This window comes from Eulemur rufifrons, chromosome 7, assembly GCF_041146395.1.
Source record: "Eulemur rufifrons isolate Redbay chromosome 7, OSU_ERuf_1, whole genome shotgun sequence".
NCBI classification, from domain to species: domain Eukaryota; kingdom Metazoa; phylum Chordata; class Mammalia; order Primates; family Lemuridae; genus Eulemur; species Eulemur rufifrons.
Window position 1 is genome coordinate 176,568,989 of NC_090989.1, and position 25,964 is coordinate 176,594,952.

The 25,964-nt window shown below is 37.6% G+C and overlaps 1 protein-coding gene across 2 annotated transcripts in view; it reads right to left on the reverse strand.

The window, feature by feature from the left end:
* The window catches only part of RYBP (RING1 and YY1 binding protein), a 74,410-nt gene that overhangs the window by 28,614 nt on the left and 19,832 nt on the right, over positions 1 to 25,964 (reverse strand). The gene's annotated exons all lie outside the window — the stretch shown is intronic.

Consider the following 25,964-nt stretch of genomic DNA (forward strand, 5'->3'; position numbering starts at 1 on the left):
ATTTTGACGAATGGAGCCCTGGAATGAGATCAAATCAGATTAAACTGGCTCTCACAACAATACAGTAGTCAGGAGATCTCCAACATCTAGCCCTTACATTCTTCAACTAGCTGGATGACCCTTGCCCAGTCAATTGTTTTCTCTGGGATTCAGATTCCTCATGATGGAGCTATAATTTATAATATCTGAATTCTCTGAATGAGAAAAATCCATGACTCTAATATACATTTAAAACACGTACGAAGAAGCCTAGAATAATTCAATTTTGTCTACCTAACAGATACTAGGTGGTGGGCAGGTGTTCTTATACTAAAAAGAGGCAAGAAAATGAAAAGAAATTAAGGTCTGGAAAATACTCCATTTGCTTAGGTTCTCACATTAAGAAAATTTTTCTATCCAAGAAGTCAGTGAAATGTTTTCTAAAGGGAATGCCAGTTCCCTTGCTTAATTTGTCTTAAGACAGTGTTTTGTCTCTGTCTCTAAAATTATAGATCCATTACTCTTCCCAGGAGAATTCTTTTTCCCCCAATAAAAGCTGCCCTTCTCAAGTGAATATATCACTGAAAGCACTTGAAATCAGTTTGGTGGACCAACCTATGACCTGGAATATCTCCATAGGAAAAATAATAGGATCAAGCTACATCTGCCACAAATGGCAAGCCGAGTGCTCACTGTGAAATTATATATAAAGTCTCGCACTCGCTTGGCTACACAGGCTGCTGCTTGATGGCTGAGAGCATTACCCTATATTTGGCATCTGATAACAGGTAAGGGTCCAGCCTGGATCCAAGTACAACATGTACTGAGAAACTGTTTAGTCTTCAATATTTTAGGCACACTTACCATAAAGTTGTGAATGTACTGAACACAGAGTTCATACTAAAGTAATATTCTTTAAAAACTGAAAAAAATATTAAGTACTGTAGGAAAAAAAATCACTGTTTTAAGAAAACTTACATTTTATTAAATTTACTTTAAAATAAATTTAGCACTGCACCATAGCTAATCAACTCCCCTCCAATAAACCTATTTGTATATATTCCTTTAATGTGGTTTGAGGAGAGGGATAGAACACATCTAAATATTTCAAAGTAAAGAGTGGGAATAAAATAAATATTTAACTGAGCTTATTTGGGACTCTGCAAAACAAAAGCAGAAAGTTGTGACTAGGAAAAGGAACAAATATAACATTTTTGCTACGGTTGGTTGGACTCCAAATTCTGAGTTTCTAGGTAGCTCTAATGAAAAAGAAGACAGTAAGAGAGGGATAAATTACGGGAGGGAAAGAGAAGAAACATAGTTCCTGAAGGTAAGAAAAGATAGGGTCCCTGCACCTTTGACACCTACTGGGTTTAACAGCCTCTGGTTAGCTCTGCTTGATCCTTTAGGGAAGAGAGCCTTGGGGCAAATAGACTAAGTAGTGTCTGATCTTTCTTAAATGTAAACTTTTGGGGATAAGTTGAATAGAAAGCAGTTTGAGGAGACATTTTTCTGAGGGCCTAGATATTAGAAGCTAGATATAGAGGTAGGTGCTGACGTATGACAAAAATCAAGGCACTTAAATCAGGTCAGGCCATCCCACCTCATTGCAGGGTGAACAGCAGAGGCAGCTGTAGGCAAAGCTTCGTTCTTTGTTATTTGGAGAGCTCACCTCAGCACCTGTACAAGTACTAAATGGCCTCCCCAAAGCTCTCTATACCACAGGCTATTTAAGGTAACCTTCGCATGGAAAATTTCAGAGTAGGTGCCCACCAATATCACAGAAAAGTCTTCAAGATACTGCCATGGACATCCCAGATTTGACAGTGCTTTCCGGTGAGCTGAACCACTAAATAGGCTTAGGCTTCCTGCAAAGCTACTCATTAGCCAACAACACTGAAAAATCCCCATGCATGTTATTCCTGGGACAATTAAAAACAGGAGCAATTAATGAGAGAAAAAAAAGCACCAATGATGATTATCATTTTTACCTTGTGTTAGGACTTTTCTTTTAAACTGTGGGTAAGTCCAGACAAAGAAGAATAGCAGACAATCTATCTGTTGGCTCTTCCCACTTAGAATATATTTAGTTCAATTTCTTCTACAGTAGTACCACCTTATATGTTCCAAGACCCCCAGTGGCCAGTTTGATGTGTGAAGCTTTGGATAGTACTGAACTCTATATATACTATGTTTTTTCCTATACACAGATACTTATTATGATAAAGTTCAATTTATAAATCAGGCACAGTAAGAAATTAACAGTAATAATCAAATAGAACAATTATAACATATACTGTAATAAAAATTATATGAATATGGTCTCTCTCTCAAGATGTGTTGTACTGTACTCATCCATTTTTAGACAGAAGTTGCCGCAGTTAACTGACATGGCAGAAAGCAAAGCCTGAAATAAGCAGGGACTACTGTATTTTATAGGTGACAAAAATGCAATGCAAATACTAAGTGATCTGCCAAAGTTTTACTGCTATTCAGTGCCTTCCATCGCCTGGGTACAGTGGTCTTGCTTTTTAAATTCCTTATAAAATTCATATTAAGTATCTTACAAGTAATGTTGATATATATGTGAAAATACATTCCTAAAATATTAGCAATTTGTCTTAAGACTCATGTGCTATTAATAAGCAAACAATTAATGAACAAGTGGTTTGCCTGCCAAATTAGAACTTCAAAAGGTTTGGATTATCCCCAACTCTTAAAAAAAATCAACCTACAGAAAATCCTAACTACCTTATTTATGTCAGTAAATCTTGCAACAATAAGCATTGGCTTTCATTAGATAACAATTCCTCTAAAAAATAACCACTCTTTATAAATACTGGCTATTTATTTCTCCTCAACAATGTTTCTCACCCTGCCTCCCTAATAGTCACCCTGTAGTCATTCCTCAAAGCCCAGAAATGACAAATACCCAGCATAAATGCTCTCTCTCCTTTCCCTTCCTATGAAACATGGCAAGGCCCAAAAGGGCTCCAGATTCCTCAAAAGTACACTCCAGGAAGCTCAGATAAAACCCCCATCCTACTCTTTTCTCACATCTAATATTTCCAGTTCCTTCTTACCCTTCCACTTTAGCGTCTACCCCAATGCCAAATTCATCTTTTAAAATACTGTTTTGATCTTTGATCCCTTTCCTAAGACCTTTAATGTCTTTCAACTAAAACTTAAACCACACAATTTGATACCAATCTAACGCCTGCCTTTCCCCAGCAAGACCCCTATACCACAAACAAATAGGTCTGGCTACTTACCTTTTCCCACTACCTTTCACTCCCAAACCTGACCACCACTACCATTTCTCCCTACTTCTACCTTCAATTCACAGTCTTCTCTGACTGCTCCTGTTTATGACAATTTCTCCAGTCCTAGAAGGCTTTGCATTTTATGGCATATTAGCTCTCCTATTCGTTGTTCTATAGACACATACAGCTAATGGAATTTCTGTCCAGTTATCCTGTAATTTATTTCATTCATTCATTCATTCATTCAACATAAGCTTTATCTCAAGCGCTGTGGAGATACTAGAAATACAATGGTATATAAAAATAGGCAGATCCCTGCTCTTAAAAGTGGGAGCCCAGACAAGCAAATAATCACACGCATAAATAGAAAGCTGCAAGGGAGGGAAGTGTTCTGAAGTTTTCAAAGACCGTGGCCATGTCTTGTGGCCATGTCCCTGGTGAGGGAGTTAGCCAGGGCTGAGGGGCATGAAGTGTCAAAATGGGTGGTGTCTCAGGCAGGGGAAACATGGAAAATGGCCCTGTGATAGGAAGGAAAATCTTACATTGATAGTTAACACACACACACACACACACAAAAGACCAAGATGGCTGAGTCGTGGAGACTGAGCCCCACAAGTTGAAGCAAGAACTGCAGACAGGGAGCCAGTTTGGCACTGCTATTAGGAATCACGTATTCAGCTACTGTGAACCCCCTATGCTGTCCATTATTGTACTATCTAGTCAGAAATTTAATATTAACTTGTTGAGTAAGTTACATGCTTCAATAGCAACACGCTGAAAGATCAAGCAAAACATGCACAAGCTGCTAAAGAAATAAGCAGCCTGGTAGGCAAACCCATCAGATCATGACAGTGATTCTCAACCATGCTTACCCTTGGGTCTGCGGTTTGAAAATCTGACTGCACATTAGATCAGTTGAAAAACCTGTCATGAACAATGATGCTCTGGCCCTACCAACACAGATAGTGACTTAACAGGTGGGTGATGGGGCTCCCCTAGGCAAAGGTGTTTTAAATAGCTCCCCAGAAGACTCTAATGTGGAACTAAGAGAACCATGTGTCTTAGGAATAACTCTCCTAACAAACTTCTCAAAAGTAGCCTTCAGTTTTCTCACAACCCTTCCACAAAACACTAGACATCCCCCTACCTGATGCCTCGTAGATTTAACCCAATTCCTGGGGTCCCCAAACATATCTGAATAGCAAAATCTCAGAAACCAAACTCATTCTTTTCACACCTTTCAAACAAGCAAGCTTGTATCAAAAATGAAGTAGAGGGGGTACAGCGTTGGGTTGGAATAATAAAGCTACCTTCAAATTAAGCAATTCAGACTTGAATACTCTAGTTGAAAATCTAGTCTGAGAGCAGGGGAGTAAAATCCATAAAGTTGCAGATAAAATAAGATGGGTGACTTTTGTCCAAAAGAGAAGCTTCTCCCCACCTACCATCAAAAAAGGAAAAATAGGGAAAGGGAAACCACTGGATTCATGTTTGCTTCTTGTGTCCCAGTTAAAAAGCTTTTGAGAATCTGACACACAAGGACAGACACCAAAGTCCCAAGAAATTGGAAGACAGGAGTACATTCAAAACTGCTCCTGAAGTTCCTGGCAAATTACAGTTACAAGAACTCAAATGCAAGTCAAATACAGGTCAATTCTTAAGCTATTAAAATTGCCTGACTGTAAGTAGAGACAGCTTGGCTAAAGTTTATGCTTTGTTATGTAAGAAAATTACTAGGCAATGTTATCTGTAATAATAGCACACTACCCCTAATATTGGCTATATACATGGATAACATTTAGAATAACTGAAAACTAAACACACCTTATGAATAATTTTAGATTTCACTGGCTTCTTCGGCTTATCTGTGCATCTGTTCACTATCAGATTACTGTGCATTCTTGATAACAAACGTTTAAATTAAAACACAAGGAAATTTTAATGTTAAGGAGGCAGTTTTACACACACACACACACACACACACACACACAAAAACAACCAAGACTTGATTACCGAAATTTATCTCAAAAGTAAAAGATGCAATGCAATTTTCACCTTCTCTATTTTAAAACTAAGAACCATTACAAGTGCCACAATGAGAAAATTTCAATTAGATCTAAGAACTTTCCATTCTAAGATGAACCTGGGCCAACTGTAAATCACATCATCCTGGCACTATTATTTGAAGTCACTTTCCACTTAAAGAGTCTCACCCCAATGCCAGAAGTGCCTTTCATTACGCATCCCACTTAATGCCCACAATCTCTCTGGAGTTACACTTGTATAGTCTCTACTGACCAGAGTATATAGAGACTGATGTGAGAATGGATTATTGGGCTTCTTAATGCTTGTACCTCCTGCTAGCTAAAGGCTGAACGCTTGGCACTGTGCCTAAACTATGTAACACATGTGGATCTGTCAGCCTGACACAGGTGTCATATGGAGTCTTGAATGAATGAATGGAAAGAGAAACAATGTCTGCTTAGCAAATGCCTCATCCTCTAAAACTTCTAAGTTCAAACACATGTGAAATATTGTTGTTGTTTCTTTAAATCTGTGAACAAGAACATTCCATTCCCCTTTTGAAGACATAATTTAAAACACATTTCATGCATACTTTTATTTCCTTCCCAAACACAGTTATGCTTTTGGGGAAAAAAAGGGATGACTTAAAAATGTCTTCCAATAGAAATCCTTCTTTTAACAGCTGAATTCTTGAACACACATTCTGTGCCATAATCACCATTAAGCCACTAGTTATGTCTTTATATGTAAGTATTAATTGTAACTCTTAGAGCTGACAGAAATAATGCAAAATTAATTTATCACACATCGGGCATCTTTTTCAATTTCTCTTCATGTGGTACTCATAAGTTATTTCTATAAACTGAGCAACTTAATACCTCTAAAATCATTTCCTTTACTTTTAGTCATTCAATTGATACAGCTTAAAACACTAAACTACCACTTCCTGCTACACTTTTTTTTAAGTCATGAGCCTGTTTTACACTGGGCTAAGTTCAATGACAAAAAAAGTTAAAAGGTATTACAATTCCCTTTTTGGAGATTACGATTTACACCTATAAACAACACAAAATATTCAGAGCATACAAAGTAAAAAACTAAAATACTTGATGCACACTGCTATGGTTTGTGTCTCTGCCAAAACTCATACTGAAATTGATTCCCGATGTGGTGGTGTTGGGGGTTGGGGTCTAGCGGGAGGTGGGTCATGGGGGCAGATGCCTCCTGAATATATTAATGCCACTGTTTCGGGAGTGAGTTCTTGCTCTCTCGGGACTGGATTACTTACTGCTACTGCAAGGAGAGCAAGCTGTTCCTTCTTGCATACATACACCCACTTCCTTCTCTCGGTATTCTGCCATGCACTGAGGAGCACAAGCCCCTCACCAGATGGGCTGCCTGATCTGCCTGATCCCAACCTCCAGAATCATGAGCCAAAACAATTTCTTTTCTTTGTATATTACCTTGTCCCAGGTATTGTTATAGGTATTGTTATTACAACACAAAACGGACCAAGATGCACACTAACTATTGAATAGCACCTTCAGTGGACTCAGAGTGAATGGAGAGGCAAAGGGGTTGTTACAGCAGTATGTTACAATAAATCAGGACTTCCAATAAAGGGCCTAAAACTTCTCAATATCAAAAGGATCTACTTAATTCAAATCTCTGGGAGTGAGGGAAGGAAGCTGACAAGATGCTATAAGGCATTTCAGAGATAAATGCAATTAGAAAGAAGGATTGCACGTAGGAACCAAAAACTTAAATGAAGTGACTTGCTCTATCTGTCTTATAGAAGGTAAAAAAGCATGAGAAAAAACATTATCAAGAAAGGTGGCTTTCAAGTATAAAACAACAGATACGATGTGTATAGCCAAATACTTGAATGATGACAATTTTATTTTCATTTCTTCATTGGGTGGTTAATATGGTTAAGTAACTCACTTTAGTGGGAAGTTAAATCACTGGATATATCGAGTTCTTAGGCCTACTTTCAAAAGTTTGTAACGTATTTTTCTCCCAAAATTCTGAGTTTTCACAATGCATTACCACCATTCATCAGATGATCTTTTTAAAATAGCTAGTATGCATCATCAAAGTGTGATCCCTCCTCACAGAACAACCAGTGCTCAATGTAAGAGAACCTAAAGGTTTGATTTATTCCTTCAGTATATAATTAGAACAAAAACAAGTAACTGGTTTCCCAAGGAGGCAAAACCAGCTTCACCTTTCTTCCCCACCAAATTTGTAAAGGCAAAGTCTGAGAGAGAGAGTGTGGAGGGCAATTCTTCAAAACAACACAACCACCACCCCTCCTCACTTTCCTCTTCCATGCAATTCATTCTTCTGCAACTCAAGTTACTGTACCATCCTACTTTCAATGTATTTTCTGGACGGGTTATTTTTATCCTCATCTTTTAAATGGGAGTAACAAGAGGTGTTTTCGTGGTGGCTGTAAAATTTTTATAGGTAAAAATCATCCATAAAATGCCTTGTACTGGGCCTGGCTATAATGATCACTCAATAAATGGTTATTACCTCACCTCCCGCTTCAGATCAAAGTACAGCTCACCTGAACTTAGTTTATCACAAAGAGCGTCAAAGTTCATTCTTCCACTGTCACAGATTACACCATTCCCTTCCTCAAATAGACTATGGGCCAGATCTAAGGTCTTAACTTCACAATCCGTTCCCACGTAGTGCTGGTGTTTCTAGACATTCTCCAGAGGCACCCTTTGCCTAGACTGCTCTATCTGGACCCCAATTCAACTGATAGTGTCATTCTTGTTAATTATATCTTGAAGTCTCACTTCTTTCCTTGACTGAGCAAATATTTACTGAATATCCATCCACTATGTGCCAAGCTTTATTTATTACCCTCTCTGACTGACAAGAGGAGTGACAGCTAGGAACCTCTCAACAATTCGAAGTTAAAATTTGTTAGGTTTCACTACACTTCACGGGTCTATTTTGTTGCTTTCTCACTTCCAACACACTTGCTTATATATTTTCCAGAAAACTTCTCAAAACCACCACCTTGCAAATGAGAAAATGATATAAGAGGTCCAACGATGATAGTGACTTTTTAAGACATTAGCTAGTGACAATGCAGGCAATCTCATCTAGGTCTTCTGGGTGCACATTTCCTTTGAAGGTCTATTTATATATTTTTAAATACCATGCTGGCTCATTCTCTGCAATTAATTACATACCTGTATCTCAAGTATTTATAGCTGTACATCACTCAGAACATGCTTTAATGTTTTTATGCTCTGGACCAGCTGTGCTTATGGGTTCAGTTAGCTTGAGTGTGGTGTTTGTTGATGCAGTTATGATGGTATTTCTAGCTCCATGCAGGTCAAGGTGTTCTGCTGCTGCTGCTCATATACTGCCACTGTCTCTACAGCCAAACCTTACTGTGAAATGCCTACATTACACAGCAAAAGTATATAAATAAACCATTCAACATTCAACTAAGGTATCTTAGGTGTTTATAAACCTAACAGTTCCTGTCCTCTAGGGATGGGCAGAGATAGGAGTGTGGAGACAATTCTATAAAATATTTTTTTTAAATGTGAAAGATAATGGTTACTAGCCCAGGTACTGCAGCACTAAACAGGGAATAACAACTTTGTGCTGGCAGATGACAAAGGGGTTCATAAAGGAAATGACTAGGGAGTCGTCAAGTTCAGTGAACACAAAGAGAACATCCCTAACAGAGCGGAATATAAGTTGAGAAATAAGTGCAGGGAACTCTAAGCACATTATCACCAGAAAGGACTGCAGGTATTAGCTAAGTATTTGGGTCACTGGAAAACTAAAAGCATATGCCAGGTGGTAATGTCTCAAGTAGAAAGAACTTCTCTGCAGTCAGTTTTGTTTTGCATTTGTAAATATGCATGAAAAATGATTATATCACAGTGCACTCTTCTAGGTCCACAGCCTTTCTCAGTCAGAACCCTAGAACACCCAAAACATGATCTGAGTGATGACTGCCTGCTCAATTCTCAAGGATCTATATAAATAGTACCATTCTGAATGTGGAGGGGAAAAAGTAACTGACGTCCTACAATGGAAGTTTTGGAGTAGCAGGGCTTAATTCTCTCAGAATTAGTTAAGAAAGGCTGTCAGGTATAAGCACTCTGTCTTTGCAGTTATCTTACTACCAGAACACATAAAACTCAACCCGAGATTGTGCTCTTGTCTGAAAGCTAGCAAACAGTAAGAAACTTTCACTGTTGTCACATTATTCTGTCAGATGTATGAGGAAGAAAAAGCAATAAGGTATGCTATTTTCCACAATCTGTAAAACATTAGCAAATAACTTAGTTGCTAAGCCTATCAGATGGGGTACTTATTTAAAGCAAAGCTTTTGTTTAGACCACAATGCACAAATTAGAGGATTTAGAGCTGGGAAGCACCACTGAGTGCTAATAAGTTTGAGCCTTTCATTTTATAGATCAGAAAACAAAAGCCAGAAAAAGTTTAGGTGACTTGCCCCAGGTCACACATGGTGCTCAGGGCAGAGGCCACATGGAGCCCAGAGTTTCCTGGGCAGTGCCTTTCGGAAACTGCCTGTCCTCTTTTCAATCTACAATACACAACTTCAAAAAATAAAGAAAATGGATGTCTTCTTTGAGTAGTAATTAGCATTAGCAACGATGGGAAAGAAATGGCATTGCTTTACAATTCTTCCTAAAGTCAGCATTTATATTCACTTGAACACAGTATTGTAACAACAGCTTATCTGGTTATATTTCAGTGTCAATTTTTTAAAGTATGAAAATACTGTACAGTTTCAAATTGTTTGCTGTATTATTGACATTGCTATTTTAGTCAACGAGGAACTCCAGTTACTATCAGGAGCAATATTCTCTGTACAAGAACATCTAATTTATAGATATCCAATTTCACAGTAATTTATTAAAAATTAGAAGTTAAAAATCAAACTCCTATCTTCTATAAGAAGATATTTTACAAATTCAATTCTAATAACACCTTATGTTTCACTTACACCTTTGCTTTACCACAGGGAATAAGCAAAGCTTGAATTTCCTTGGCTAAAACAAACAAAAAAGTTACTTTATCTTCACTGTGCTACAGGGTGTTTTTTTTTTTTTTCTTTTTTTGAGACAGGGTCTTGCTCTGCCATCCAGGCTAGAGTGCAATGGAGCAATCATAGCTCACTGCATCCTCAAACTCCTGGGCTCAAGTGATCCTCCTGCCTCAGCCTCCTGAGCAGCTGGGGCTACAGGTACATGCCACCATGCCCAGCTTTTTTTCTATTTTTTTATAGAGACAGAGTAATCTCTTGCTCAGGCTGGTCTTGAACTCCTAGCTTCAAGCATTCCCTCCACCCCCCAAACTTGGCCTCCCAAAGTGCTAGGATTACAGGCATGAGCCTCCACACCAGCATCTACAGGTTTTAATAGCGGCAGGTTTTACTTATCTTTTGCCATGAACTATTTAGAAATTTAAAGTATATTCTAAACCATATAGACATCTCAGGACACAAACCTAAGGACATTTTACATATAAAGAGAACAAGCAATCACCTTTAACCCAGAGGACAAATTCTAAACCAAAAAATAGGATTAAGGATAATGCAGCCAATACATAAATTTGTGCTGAGAAGCCATCTCAACATTTATCCCTGGAAACTAATGTAAAAAAAGGATCTCCCATATCCAAGAAACGATTTCGTAAGTGATGAGGACTATGGATGTACCTTAGAAGCGTTAAAGGCCCAGATATGCAGGAAGACAAAAGTGAGGCTAGTTCAATCTTATAAGTCAAAAAGATTCAGAAGGTTTCCAATCAATCCTCATGCAGCTAGACCAATGGTGAGAATCAGAGACAATAGATAATATAATTGTTTTTCTACACCGTACCAAATAGGATTCCATTATTTGTTAGCAGATTTACCTTTTTATGCAAATCATGCTTACATGAAGTAGAGCAGCATGATAGCAGCATAAGTTTCCTGGTCATGTCAACATTCCCTTGCCAAATGCCCAAGCCCACGCACCCTTTCCACTCCCAAAGACACTGACAAACCAAGTGCATCAGAGAAATTGTTCAAAAACAGAAAAACAGGCAGGGCACAGTGGCTCATGCTTGTGATCCCAGCACTTTGGGAGGCCAAGGCAGGAGGATCACTTGAAGCCAGGAATTTGAGACCAGCCTGAGCAATATGGCAAGACCCCATTTCTACAGAAAAGAAAAAAAAAAGTTAGCTGGTTGTGATAGTGTGTGCCTATAGTCCCAGATACTCTCGAGCCCAGGAGTTTGTGGCTGCATTAGCTATGATCATGCCACTCCACTCCAGCCCGGGAGACAGAGTGAGAGTCTGTGTCGAAGGAAGGAAGGAAGGACGGAAGGACGGATGGACGGACGGACGGACGGACGGAAGGAAGGAAGGAAGGAAGGAAGGAGAGAAGCGAAGCAAAGCGAAGTGAAGCGAAGCGACGCGACGCGACGCGACGCATCATTAGTGCTAAACACTGAAAGAAAATTCAATTAAACCATACAGTAAAAACGTAGCTAACAAGAGCAAAACCTATCATGTTTGGCGGAAAAACTAAAGAAGGAGGTTAAGTTCAGTCACCTGCTATCCACATTTCTTCATCAGTCTACCAAACACACTTCTGGTTTGAACTGAGGGGAAGCACACAAATCAACATTGGGTTGGATTCATTCAGTTTATTACACTATGGTTGATAAGAGGTCACGATCAGGTAACCTATACAGCTACACGCACCTTTGCTCAGCAAGACCCATCACCATAGAAGACTCAAAAACACTTATGCAAAATCAGTTTCAAACAAACTTCAAGATAGCAGATGTTTAAAAGATTATAACATGCTTATTAACACCTTCCATACTAACACTTCTGTGCATAAACTATGTTGGAAAAAATTATCTGCAAAAAGCAGTTCTCTATGTATAAGATAAATCTCCACATGACTATGGAAAATGCAAAACAAAAGAGATACCTTCCAAAAAGGCACAGCTAATTCTCTGATGAGAATGATCTTCTACAAGGGTTCATTTTTAACACATTGTTCCACCAACACTCCAAATGCCACACATACTTTCCTCCTCACACTAAATTCTCTCATTTAAGGAGCTTCTCAATGAAGCGCTAATAAAAATTTCTATTAACTTTTCCCCCATCTTACCACCAAGTTTAGGTAAGTAATTTTACTTCTTACCAACAAAAATGTGTAGCTTTTGCAGAAATGTCCTGGCTTTTGTCTATGTGTAAACGTGTATGGACCACAGGTATGGGCCATATGCATATGAATCAGGAAATGTATGCTCCTGCTATGGTCTGAATGCATCGCCTCCAAAATTCATGTTGAAACTTAATGCCCACTGCAACAGTATTAAGAGGTGGGGCTTTTAATCAGCGCCTTAAAGGGCTGGAGGGAACTAGCAAGGTGCTTTTGCCCTTCCACCTTCCACCATTCAGGGACGTAACAAGGCTGGAGGAAGAGAGCAGTCTTCATCAGACACAATCTACTGGCACCTTGATCTTGGACTTCCCATACTCTCAAGCTGTGAGGAATAAATTTCTGTCTTTTATAAATTACCTAGTCTCAGATATTTTGTTATAGCAGCATGAACTAAGGTAACTCCTTAGTCCATAATACACTATCATGTCCTGGCTGAGAGGTGATCTCAGGCCCCTGTAGCTTCTGCTTTTCATCATCAAAGTCACTTATATGACACGTGGTCCATATATGTTTACACAATGACCAAAAGCCAGGACAGTTCTGCAAAGGGGAGATTCATAAAAGACGGTTGATGCACAGAAGTGCTCAGGATACAGAGAAAGTACTCAAATAACCTCTTTAACTTGTACCCAGCTTGAAATCCACCTGAGAGGTTCATTTTCAAGTGTTATCATTGTGCTACCTTCTGCATATGAAGATGAAAGTAGGCACGAAATTCAACTCTAATGATACAATTAAGTATATATTTTATAGTCCTTCAACATATTTTCTCCTCTTTTTTTTTAATAGTATGTATTCAAGATCTACCTTGCACTTGAATAATATACTACTAATGAGCTGATGGCAAATAAAGGCCAAATTGAGATGTAAGTATAAAGGGAGGGGGGAAAAAAATGACAAAAATTTGTCAGCTCTCAAGCCAGAATTGTACTGCTGTACTCGATTTCCAGATAGCAATTTTTAAAAAGCTCAAATTTCAACAATAAAGTCTTGTCAAAAAGTTGCAAAAGGAGGCTGGGCTCTAGCACTCTGGGAGGCCCAGGAGGGAGGACTGCCTGAGCTCACGAGTCTGAAACCAGCCTGAGCAAAAGCGAGACCCTCACTACGATGATGCCTCACTACACTCTACCCAGGGCAACAGAGCAAGACTGTCTCAAAAGCAAGAAAATAAAGAAAGAAAAAGAAAAAATTAAGGAGTTTTAAAAATTTTCTTCTATTAGTTCTATATAAAGATAGACGAGAGACTTCAGAGACATTGGTTCCTCACTAGCTTGTACTTCTAATATTAGATGGCATTTGAGTTAGTTGTAATACATAAATATTGTGCATCCCAATCAAGCTTAACTACCTGCTCTTCAAGAAAATGTCCTGAGCAGGCTGCCTAGGCCTGATAATATTTATTGCTTTCCACTATAACGTTATATACTGAAAACCAAACTTTTCACACAAGACTTATAATACAGTAGCCCCTCTTTATCCCGTTTTTCTTTCCATAGTTTCAGTTACCTTTGGTCAATATTAAATCAAAATTTCCAGAAGTAAACGACTCGTAAGTTTTAAACTGCACACCGTTCCGAGCAGTAAGACGAAATCTTGCACTGTCCCTCTCCATCCCACTAGGAACGTGAATCATCCCTTTGCCCACCACGTATCCACACTGTATATACACTACCTGCCCATTAGTCATTCAACGACATCTCAGTTATCAGATCTACTGTTGCAGTACTGCAGTGCTTGTGTTCAAGTAACCCTTATTTTACTTAAGAATAGCCCCAAGAGTAGTGGTGCTGGCATATTTTATTATCAGTTATTGTTGTTAATCTCTTACTGTGCCTAATTTATAAATTAAACTTTAGCATAGGCACATATGGATAGGAAGATACATAGTGTATATAGGGTTTGGTACTATCCATGGTTTTAGGCATCCACTACAGGTCTTGGACCGTATCACCCATGGGTAAGGGAAGACTATTGTACATTCGGAAGGTTCTTGGAGCAGAAATATAGACACTATACATTGTTTTTTTCACTGTTGTGTAAGAAAACTAAAAACCAAGAGTCAAGGCAAGGCAATACTCCCAACATGGTTTTAGGAACTGACTTAAAAAGGCTCATACATTATTTTTTCACTGATAAAAAACTGCCTTCTTAAAAAAATATAAAGTATAAATTGGACTCTGTCCCTTCTGGCTGCTGTAAAAAAATACCTCAGACTTGGTAATTTATGAACAGACTCCATCAAAATTAAAAACTTTTGCTCTTTAAAAGGTATCACTAAGAAAATGAAAAGGCACATGTACCTGTTAAAGGACATATATCCAGGATATAAAGAACTCCCTCCTTACAACTCAATAAAAAAAGACAACCTAATTTTTTAAATGGGTAAAATATTTGAATAGACACTTGACTAAATAAGACCTACAAATGCACAAGAAAATATGCTAAACATCATTAGTCATTTAAGAGATGCAAATTAAAACCAGATGAGGTTTCACAACACACCATCTCAAAAGGCTATAATAAAAAAGACAAAACCAAGTGTTGATGAAGACATAGAGAAACTGGAACCCTCATATGCTGGTGGTAACATAAAATGATACAACTTTTAGAAAACCACTTTGGCAGTTTCTTAAAAAGTTAAGCATCCAGTCACTACACAACTCAGCAGTCTACTCCCAGATATCCACTCGAGTGAAACAAAATGTTTCTCTTTTGAAAAACAAATGCCCAAATATTTCGACCTAAATGTTTATTGCAGCATTATTCCTAACAGCAATAAATTGGAAATAGTCTTAATGTTCATCAACTAGTGAATACACAAAATATGGTTTATTAATGCAACAGAATACTACACGGCAATAAAAAGGAACGAAGTACTGATAATGCAACAAGGCAGACAAAACTCAAAAACATTATGCTAGGTGAACAAAGCCAAATACAAAAAACTATACACTGAATGACTGACTGACACAAAATTTCTAGAGAGACTAAAAGCAGATCAATGGGAAGTGAGGATTACTAGCAAACAGGCATGAGAGAACTTTTGGGGGTAATGTTAAGTGTTCTACAACTGGACTGTAGTGACAGCTGCACAGCTATGTAAGTTCACTAAGTCACTAAAGTGTTCTATGGGTAATTTGTAAGGTATGTAAATTATACTGCAATAAAGCTCTTTACATGAAAACTTAACAACCCAATCTTCTAACAGTTTTAAGAGGCTACTTTAATTTTCAAAATATTCTCACATTTTATTCCTTTACAATAGATAGTAGGTTATGTTTTCAAGCATAAATTATATGTAGGATTAAAAGAAATTCAAGAGAGTAGCAATTTCCTATTCTAAAACTAGAGATTTTTAACATAACACACATATTCCAGTCTTATCAGTAAGGTTTAAAAAAAAAAAATTCAATGTCCTCCACAATGACTGGCTACCAAAGAGTAGCATGAAGGATTCTTTTGATGGAACCATTCTGTATCTTGACTGTGATGGATGCTGGTCAAAACAAACTATACATGTGATAACTAAATATGCACACACACACAGAGTACAGGTAAAACTGGGGGAGGCGGATCTGAATACAGTCTGTGGATTGTATCATGTCAATTTCCTGGATCTGATATTGTACTATAGTCATGTATGATGTTACCAATGGGAAAAATACAGTAAAGCATACATGAGATTTTTCTGCAGTTCATCTTAATACTGCATGTAACATCTACAATTATTTCGATATAGTTAAGATAAGTCAATGCACTGTATTTACACTACTACTTCTATAGAATACCAATACCTCACATATTCTGAGGCTGAATTATGTTTAAGTACTGCAATATATTATACTTTCTTATGAGGCAGAAACCCTTTCCTTAAAAGAAGTAGAACTAAGAAATGCTGTGATCAAAATCAACTATCAACTACCAATTGCTAAAAACCAGAGGAAAAAAGTAGTAAAGAAATTCAGCACTTATAATTTTCATAACAAGATGCATAAAACAATCTCTGGAAGTGGATTTAAAATTTTCACACAGGACAAGAACAATCTTATTAATCAGAAAGTATTTTCTAGAGTGTGGTATAGATGGAGTCATGCCTTCAAAAGTATAAAACATACAATACACACATCTTTCATTCTGAATTCCAGATTTACCAAGAAAAAAGTTCAAATCACTAACCTTAGGACGCTGACATCTAACAAAGAGGATCTGGTAGGATAATCTGAGCATTCTGATTAGGAGAAATAAGTATCACAATAAACTGCCATTCTGATTGTACATTACTCTGTTCAGAACCTGATTTCCTCTTGGTCTATTACCCCCACAAATACAAATAGGTTCCAAAGCTCAGTTCCTTGAATTCAGTGACTAATGATGGCACCCAGGTGGTCTTCAAATGGAATAGACAGCTGCAAGGGAAAGGAGGATTGGGGGTGGGGACAGGAATGAGGAAGCCCTCCTTTCCATTTCTACAAAAGGAAAGGAGCCACGGGGAAAAACAGTAACATTACCTGATGATTGTAACAAGATGAGTACACACAGCTTTTGCCCCCTGAACTCAACAGATAACTAGGCTCACGCCGGTAATCCCAGAACTTTGGGAGGCTGAGGTGGGAGGATCACTTGAGGCCAGGAGCTCAAGATCAGCCTGGGTAACATAGCGAGATCTGACTCTACAAAAAATTAGCCAAGCATAGTGGCACATGTCTGTAGTCCTAGCTACTCGGGAAGTGAGGCAGGAGGATCGCTTGAGCCCGAGTTCAACACTGCAGCAAGCTACAATCGCACTGCCGCACTCTAGCCTGGGTAACAGAGCAACACTCTGTCTCTAAACAATAAACAGTCATATATGGCTAGTGACTACCATACACTTGACAGCATAAATAGAGAACATTTCCATCATCACAGACAGCTCTACTGTACCGTGCTGATCTAGAGACTCGATGCAATCCTGTCAAAATCCTAAAAAGTTTCATAGAAAATGACAAATTGACTCTAAAATTTATATGAAAAAAGAGAAGATCTAGAATAGACAAAAAACTTTTGGAAAAAAAAATTGCCAAGTTCAAGGGCTGATGCCACCTGAAGTCATGATTTACCTTGATTATTTACAATATTCAAGACAGTGTGGTTTTGCCAAAAGATCAGAAAATGAAACAAAACAAAGCTCAGAAATACACTCACTCCCATATATACAGTCATCATTCACTCAATGACAGACATGCAGTCATCAAATTTTTGAAAAAGATGCCAGTGTTATCTGATGAAATAAAGTCTTTTTTACAAATGGTTCAGAAAAAAATTGGGGCATCCATATACAAAACTTAAGAACCTCAATCCATACTTTTTTTTCTCCATATACAAGCATTAACTCAAAATGGATCAGAGATCGAAATATAAAACCTCAATCTTATTATAAAACTTCTAAGAAAACATAAGAGATAATCTTTAATGACCCTAGTTTAAGCAAAGATGTCTTGGATAAAAAACATAAAAAGCCTAAGCCATAAAGAAAAAAACTGATCTCTTCCAAAGACACCATTAAGAAAATGAAAAGCCACAGACTGGGTGAAAATATTTGCAAAACATATATCTGACGAAGAACTGTTAGAATATATTGGAAACTCAAAGCTCAATAATAAGGAAACAACACAATTAAAAAATGGGCAAAACATTGGAACTGACTTCACCAAAGAAATATACAGGTGAATTACATAAGCATACGAAAAGATGCTTATCATTAGTTACCAGGGAAATGAAAATTAACTCTACAGTGAGTTACCACTATAAATCTACTCTAATGGCTATTTAAAAAACGAACAATAATTTAGCAATACTAAAGTACTAAAGAAGATGCACAGAAATTAGAATTCATATACTGCTGGTGAGAATACAAAATGGTACTTTCTGGAATGATGAAAATAATCTTGTTCTTGATTGTTGTTACTAGACTTAAATTCATCAAAATTCAGACCCGCAGATCAAAAAAGGATTAAATTTTACTATATACCTCAATAAACCTGACTTTTTAAAAAACTGCTCAAATTTCTACATATTTTCTGTAAAATATTGTTAACATTTTAGTTTTCTATGAGAAAAGTCCTCTCATTATGTACCGGCCTTCTGAGAGCCTCATAAAACCAGCTTCATCAAACCTGAACTCTGCAAAATAAGGTGTCTGGATGTTCCGCATTACCAGACAATCTGTTTCTAATGCATGGGAACGTACAACCAACCAGATAAGCTTCAAAAAGGATAAAGAACTATAAAGCATTCCATCTCTGCCAAAATGTTCTAGGTGCTCCACAATTATCTACAAAGAAAGTCATCAAGAAGAATAACCAATATGAAGGAATTCAAAAAACAAGGGAAATCTTGAAAAGGGAAAGTAAGTGCGATGGATGTGATAGAGATGGTTAACTTAAAAAAAAAAAAAAATCACCAAACTACACTCACATATACTTCTCACTTGGGGGAAATTAGGTGGGCAGAAGAACAGAAAATATGTCAAGAAAAAGCAAGTTTACACCCTGAAGTCAAATAAAAACTTTACCTGTCAAGCTAATTGCTGTTTAAGAATAGCAAGCCTAACCAAATCGACTTCCTAAGATAACATAACTGGAAGTCTGAAATAGTTATTGTTTATGGACTGTAACAGGGAATTTTTCATAGAAGTGTTTGTGTGGAGAAATGAGAGAGCTGGAAATTGAGAAGAGACAGTTCTTATTGCATTACGGAATACACACGTGTCTGCCACTGTTCTGAAAGACAGGGAAAGATGGATAAAGGGGGAAAGGAACAAGGCACACCCTTTCTTTCTCTAGCTCAGAAGTAAAGGAGTCCTAAAACATAGAGCACAGCAGGAGTCACATCCCCTAGTCATCTTCTTGCTGCCAGGTTAGTCAGAGAGGTGATATAATTTGATAGAAAGGGGCCAAGACTGGATCAGAAGTCTAAGCTCTACTACTATTAACCTGCTCTGTAACTTTGGGCCAGTAACTTAATCTCACTGGATTTTAGTTTTCTTGTATAGAATCGTTGGATAAAATTATCTCTGAGGCCTGTTTCAAAGACACTTTTCTAAGGAGAAAGATACCAGGGCAATATAAAGGATTCTAGCTCTTCTTGACCAGAGAAGCTATGGCACATTTTCTACTATGAATGAGGATTTAACACTCTCATTTTATAAAATTCTGTATTTTTATTTCCCAGTAGGACATAAGCTTTAAGTAAAAATGCAAAATACTGTTCAATAAACCTTAAGCACAAGAAACATGAAGAAAACTACACCAAGGCCCATCATAATCAAACCACTAAAAAACCAGTAATAAAGACAAATCTTCACGGTAGTCAGAGAACACAAAAGATATATTTTGTAGAAAAAATAAGGATAAGAATGACAGCAGATTGCTCATCAGAAATTATATAATCCAGAAGACTAAAATAAAATAAAACTGAGCTGGATGTGGTGGCATGTGCCTGTAGCCCCAACTACTGGGGAGGATGAGGCAGGAGGATAGCTTGAGCCTAAGAGTTCTATGCTGTAGGGCACTGCACTCTAGTCTGGGCAACAGAGCAAGACCTCATCTCTTTAAAAATAAATAAAAAAAAAGAAGAGAAAAGCTGAACCTAGAAATTTTATACCCATTGAAAATATCTTTTGAAACAAGGAAGGGGCCAGCGTGGGAGAGAGCAAAGCAGCACAAGCACCCAGTGACATGAACTTCAGCATCGAGCTTTCCTCCTCCTCCCCCTACTACTGGTGCTCACCTGCTCACCTGCTCACCTGCTCAGCTCCTGTGGTGGCCAAAAAGAAAGACAAGGTGAAGAAGGGCGGTCCAGGGAGTGCGTGCAGTGGATCTGGGAACTCTGCAACCCCAGCAGCAAGGACTGTGGCATGGGATTCCCTGAGGACACCTATAGGACCCAGACTCAGCGCAGCCAGTGCAGGTTGCCCTGGAACTGGAAGAAGGAGTTTGGAGCTGACTGTCAGTAAAGTTTGAGAGCTGGGGGCATGTGATGGGAGCACAAGCACCGAAGTCCGCCAAGGCACCCTGAAGAAGGAGCACTACAATGCCCAGTGCCAGACGACCACTGTGTGGCCAAGCCCTGCACCCCCAAGACCAAAGCCAAGAAAGGGACCGGGAAGAACTAGAGGCCAGGCCTGGATGCCAAGGAGCCCCTGGCTTTACCTGGGGCCTGGTCCACACCATCCTCCCACAGGACCAAGATATGACCTACCAGTGCCTTTTGTCTACTCCTTAACTTTATCAATTATGCTCCACCTTTTCCTCCTCACTCCCCCACTCCAAGCCCAATAAAAGCTTTTCTGGAAGCCTCATACCACTGTTCGTGGGAATGTAAATTGGTGCTGTCACTTTGGAAGTTACTTCAAAAGTTAAACAATTATTATTGGACCCAGCAATTCCACTCCTAGGTACAATACTCAAGAGAAAAGAAAACATACGTCCAAAAAAAAAAGTGTACACAAATGTTCATAGCAACATTATTCATAATACTCAAAAGGCAGAACAATGCAAATGTCCATCAACTGATGAACAGAAAAAAATGCAGTACAACTACCTATACAATGGAATATTATTCAGTCATATATAGGAATAAAGTATGACACACATGCAACAACAAAAATAGATGATCCTCACAAACATTATGCTAGTGGAAAAAGCCAGTCACAAAAGACTACATATTGTTACGATTCTGCGTATACCCAGATTAGGCAAATCTTTACAGACATAAAGTATTTTGGAGGGTCTGCAGGACTGGGGGTTCGGCGAGACCAAAGGGTGATGGCTAAAAGATACAGGGTTTCTTGTAGGGTTAATAAAATGTGGCAATGGTTAATAACTCTGTGAATATACCATCCACCACTGAATTGTACACTTTAAGTGGATGAACCATAAAGCTTTTACCAAAAAAAGGACAAAATAAAAACTTGAGACATCAAAAAAAATTAATCACATCACTAGCAGACCTGCCCTGTAAGAAATACTAAAGGAAGTCCCTCAGGCAGAAAGAAAATATCACCATATGAAAATGTGGATCTATACAAAAGAATGAACAACACTGGAAATGGTGAATATGGGAGAAAACTTCTTTTATTTTTAAAACTGATTTAAAAGATAACTGGCTACTTAAAATTATAACAACATATTGTAGGGAGTTACAACGTATGTATAAATAAATATATGACAAAAACAGCACAAAGCTAGAAGGAAGAAAGGAGGGTTGTACTACTGCATACTGTATGTGAAGAAGCATGATACCCCTTGAAGGCAGACTGTGATAAGTTAAAGATGTATACCAAAGCAACAACTAAAATAACTACGGTTATAGCTAATAAGTTAATAACGGACATAAAGTAGATTTAAAAAAATAAGTCAAAAAAGGCAGAAGAAAATGGGGAACAAAGAGTGGGCAGGAAAAACAGAAAAGCAGCAAGACTAGATTTAAAAATAATCACGTCAATAATCACATTACATGTAAATGGTGTAAATATTACAATTAAAAGGCAGAGACTGTGATATATTATTAGAATAACAAAATCCAACCATACACTGCCTATAAGAAAACCATTTCAAGAAAAAGATACAAGTATAGTAAAGGTATGCTATGCTAACAATAGTCAAAAGAAAGCTGGAGTGGCTATATTAACACTGGGCAAAGCACATGTCAGAGCAAATAATATTACCGGAGATCAAGAAGGTTACTTCATAATGATAAAAAGGTCAATTCATCAGGAAGACGTAAGAATTCGATGTTTAGGCACCTAACAACAAAGTTAAGCAAACTGAGAAAGCACAAACAGGAGAGTATCTAGAAAATCCTGACATATTTGAAAACTTACAGGCGCTCTGAGCCACCTTGCCTGGCCAAAAGACACTTTTTTTAAAACAGGATCTCACTGTGTTGCCCAGGCTGGTCTCAAACTCCTAGGCTCAAGTAATCCTCCTACCTTAGCCTTTCTAGTAGCTGCACCACCATGCCCAGCTGACACTCGGACAAAGAACTCTCACATTTCAGTTAATGTCAAACAACCGAATTTAAAAATGAGTAAACAATATGAACAGACACTTGAAAAAACATACAGATGGCAAACAAGTACATGAAAACATGCTCAACATTGTTAGTTAGTACAGAGACACCAGTGAAAACCACAGCAAGATACCACCAGATACCCACTAGTAGCCTAAAACTAAAAAGACTGACCATATCAAGGAAGAATCTGGAACTCTCATCAATGCTGGTGGGAATTTAACATGATACAACCACTTTGAGAAACAGCTTGGTAGATTCCTAAAAAGTTAACATGCCCAGCAATTCCACTCCTAGGTATTTACTCCAGAGAAGTGAAAGCATATGTCCACGCAAAGACTTGTTCAGGAATGTATACATCAGCTTTATGTGACAGAACCAGAAATTGGAAACAACTCAAATGTCCATCAACAGCTGAATGGATAGACAAACTGCCGATTATTCATGCAATGGAATATTATCTAGCAATAACAAGGAATAAGCACAGATGAATTTCAAAATAAGCATGCTGACTGAAAGAAGCCAGACCAAAAAAAGAATGCATACTGTATATTTATGTAGAACTCAAGAAAATGTAAACTAATTTATACTGACAGAGAGCAGATTAGTGGCTGCCTGGGGACAAAAAAGGGCAGGAAGGAGGAATTACCCAGGGACAGGAGAAAACTTTTAGGGGTAACAGATGTGATCAATATCTTCATTATGGTGGTTTCCCAGTTTATTTTTTAAATGTGAAGTTTCTTATATGCCAATTATATTCTAATTAAGCTGAAAAACTTAAACAAAGATGGAAAATGCTGTGCTTTTTCTGACTGCAATATATAATATTATACTTTTTGGTTTTTCTTAAATAATACAGAGACTAAGTACTACAGAAATTATACATTAGTCCAGAAAATTTACTTTAGACAAGTTCTATTTATTATCTTTTAAAACCAGGAAATAAAATCTAGTTATTTAGCACTATGTGATGATGTATTTGAAATGCTAAAAAATAAGTCATATTTTTGTACATCAAAATATTTTCCCACGAGAGCTTAAGTATTTTCAAAATGCTCTATGCTCTATCTTCATTTCTGAATAAGTTTAATTAGCAATAGGTTCTAACTTTTAAGCCATAAATTTTGTATCAATATCATCGTTACCATTCCACACACACACAAAAAAAACACACCCCATAAATGGTAACAAGCATTACGTCAAAAACAATCCATACCGCCATGGTTTCACCAAGGCATAAAGTGGTTTTTGTGATGACTGGAAGAGATCATCAACCTAGCCTGTTTACACTGGAATACAGCTTCATGTATTTTGGGGTCACTATGCTATTTGCCATAATCCCAACACTAGAGCATTCCCACTCTTCTTATCTTCACACCAGTATCTGGTCCAAAAGCTTTTCTATCTAGCATAAGAAAAGATATGAAAGGAAAGAAACACAGACAGCCTGAATCTACTCAAAAGGCAACTATTTAGTTAGTTCTTGTTTTTCCCCCCTCTCTGCCAGAAACAAAGTCTTGTTCTGTCACCCAGGCTGGAGTGCGGTGTCGCAATCATAGCTCACTGCAGCCTTGAACTCTTGAGTTCAAGCAATCCTCCCACCTCAGCCTCCTAAGTAGCTAGGACTACAGACGCAAGCCACTGCATCCAGCTATTTTTTTTATTCTTTGTAGAGATGGGGTCTCACTATGTTGCCCAGGCTGGCCTCAAATTCCTGACCTCAAGCATTCCTTCCACCTCATCCACCCAAAGTGCTGGGATTACCGGCGCAAGCCACCAGTTAGTTCTTTCTTGTTTCATGTCACCTGAAAGTTTCTGTGGGCAGGATTCAGGGTGAGGTGTGCTTCTTCACAGCTTTTGACTCTCTGAGTCTTAAAAGGCCAGAGGTAAGGAAAGAAACCAACTTTCTTTGCTAGAAGCCTTTTTTTTTAATTCTAGGGTTTGGGTTGGGGGTAAGGGGAAGGAATGCTGAAAAGGTTAAAGCCAATGATTAAATTGGATTTTGAGCTTAGATGTCAAAATTCCAAATCATATATGACAACTGGAAATTGGCTGATAACTGCTCTGCATCCATCACCTTTATGATGCTTTCTGTAAAGCAGAAATGTCCAACAAGCCTTGCTTTCTGATGCTAAATACAGCATGCAACACGAATTACAAATGTGTTTACTCATATACAATAAAAAGTAGTCCACAATTTAACGCAAATATTTTGCTAACCTGGAGGTCAAATTATATCCTCAAACACAGAACTACAGAAAAATTTTGATTGATCTGCAGATATTCTGACTCTAAAGAACAACCCATCAGTCCAAAAGCCTATTCTTTAAAGGAAAAAATATATAAACAACACAAGAACACCACATACTATATCTTTCTTAAAAATGAAATCTACAACCTAGATAGGTTTACTCAATTATATGGAGGTAAAAGACTGTTAAAATGGAAAACTGAATGGCAGACACCCCTTTTTATGCTCAAAGTTACAAGAGAAGTTCAGCTCTTATCTCTTAGGTCTGATTCATCAATACTAGGATTAGAAAACTTAAAATAACAAGAGAACTACACAAAAATACCCAAAATATATTTATCACTATGTTTTCACAGTTTTCCCACTGTATAAACTATTGCTAAGAAGTTAGAGAATAAAAATTATTGTGTATTTGAATTTCATCTTATAGACAAGATAGTTGAACAAGTAAAGAATTACAAACAAAAACCTTATTCCCAAAGCATTGTTTCATATAAGCTATATAGCCTGGATAAATAATAGAGAATAGGAATAATTAGGACCTACCTACTTGACAAGATCATTTATCCAGAACAAAAACAAACTTCCAGTGATAACCTAAACTAAAAGGTACAGTTTAAAAGATTATATTGGTCACCAAGAAAAACAAAGCATTATCTTTATGCTTGTGTTCCCTGAGAATGTTATGAGGGTAATAAAATTCTGAAAATACATCTTTCAAAACCACAAGAGGATCAAAATGATTCATGCAGTTACCATTAGTTGATTTAACTACTGGGATTAAGTCTAATGCTAAATTATTAATAGCAAAAATTCCCCCATCCAGGGATCAACTTGGTCACTGTGAATTAAATTTACTCACTTCAGTATAAGACATACCCTCTTTGTAAATATTTTTTTAAAAATAGGCATTAAGATTACAAAAGTTTCTATGTAACATATATTGAGAAACCAACCTTCTCAATAGTGCAGCATCAGTCTGTGCTTTCATTGATTATTTATTGTGAAAGTTTGTGTTCCAAAATTAAGTGACTAATATCTAATTAATTTAAAATGTAACAAGTTCTCTTTTTTATCAAAACATTCCAATTCATCAGGAGAAATGTCTTCTCTCATGAATCTCATTATTAGGTCAAAGAGTTCTGAAAATACTAATAA